This window comes from Helianthus annuus, chromosome 14 (genome assembly GCF_002127325.2).
Source record: "Helianthus annuus cultivar XRQ/B chromosome 14, HanXRQr2.0-SUNRISE, whole genome shotgun sequence".
Lineage (NCBI taxonomy): Eukaryota > Viridiplantae > Streptophyta > Magnoliopsida > Asterales > Asteraceae > Helianthus > Helianthus annuus.
The window spans coordinates 159,705,925-159,707,335 of NC_035446.2; the positions used below are offsets into that span (position 1 = coordinate 159,705,925).

Here is a 1,411-nt window from a genome sequence, read left to right on the forward strand (position 1 = left end):
ACCACCCCATCAACCAAATCCGGTGAAGGATTGGTTTTGTACTCTTTCCCACTTCTCAAAACACTTACATGATGGATATTAACATTGTTACCTCTTGACGTACCATGGGATGGATTTACCTTAGTGTCGCTTGGTAATTGACCTTTATTCTTCTTCAATTCGGACACTTCAGTGGCAAGTTGACCCATTTGAGTGGTCAAAGTTTGGATTGCTTTGTCTCGAGCCTCATCCTTTTGTATGCGCGCATCATCCATTTGGTTCCTCTTTTGCATTTCCGCTTGCATGCTCTTCAACATTTCCATCATTTCATTACCACCCGAAGACCCCCCTTGTTCTTGACCCGTTCGATATTGCCTTTGGTATCCTTGGTTGTTCCCACCTTGATATCCACTTTGATTATTGTAAGGTTGGCGCGAACCATAGTTCCCTTGGCTACCTTGAAAGTTCGGGTTTGATTGATTCGAGGGGTTCCCATAACGAAAATTCGGGTGGTTTCTCAACCCGGGGTGATAAGTGTTAGAATTCATATTGAAATTTCTACCACCTCCTCCTTGACCTTGAACGGCATGAACTTCTTCAAATTGCCCTTCCACCATTCCTTGGCAATTTTCCGCCGCATGACCTATTTCATTACACAATGCACAAACATCATAAATTTGGTTAGAAGTTTGTGTGTTATCGTCATCAACCGCATGCACTTGTGTTCGGGTAACGGCCGGTCGTGCTCTCCTTGAAGCTTGAGCCTTTCTCTTTGAGGTGATCGCCATTTGTTCCAAAAATTCCCAATCCTCATGCTCATAGTTTGTGCCAAATGTCCCATTTGTAATGGACATCAAATCTCGTGCATCTTCGGCACACAACCCTTCATGAAAGGCGTTCATTAACTCCCAAAGCTCAATCCCATGGTGTGGACAATTTTTAATCATCATGTTTAAGCGCTCGAAGGCTTCATGGAACATTTCACCTTGTTGTTGTTGAAAGCTCCTCAACCCTTTTCTCGCATCATTGGTCTTTTGGGCGGTATAAAATTCATCTAAAAATGTTTGTTGCATTTTCCCCCAAGTATAAATAGATGCCAAAGGCAAAGTGTAGAACCACTTCTTTGCCTTATCCTCCAAGGAGAATTGAAATAAGACCAACTTCACATCATCGGCCGAAAAACCTTGACTCCCAAGGGTGTTGCAAATTGAGTCATAATCCTCCAAATGAAAATAAGGTTCCTCCGTCACTAGACCCTTATATTTTGGCAAACTTTGTAAAGAATTTGTCCTTACTTTAAAGGTTCTTCCTTGGTTGTTATGAGGAATGACCACCGGTGAAGGATTGTGAGTGATCACCAGTCTAAAATGCGCTTCAATTCCCCTTGCATTTTCCCTAAGATGCCTCCTTGGCACACCAAATCGACCTCGTG

The 1,411-nt window shown here is 42.9% G+C and overlaps 1 non-coding gene across 1 annotated transcript; it reads left to right on the plus strand.

Moving 5' to 3' along the window:
- Positions 1–897: 897 nt before the first annotated feature.
- LOC118487050 lies at positions 898–1,003 on the plus strand. Its single transcript, XR_004880217.1, has one exon. It is a non-coding gene; the product is annotated as a small nucleolar RNA R71 (small nucleolar RNA).
- Positions 1,004–1,411: the final 408 nt, after the last annotated feature.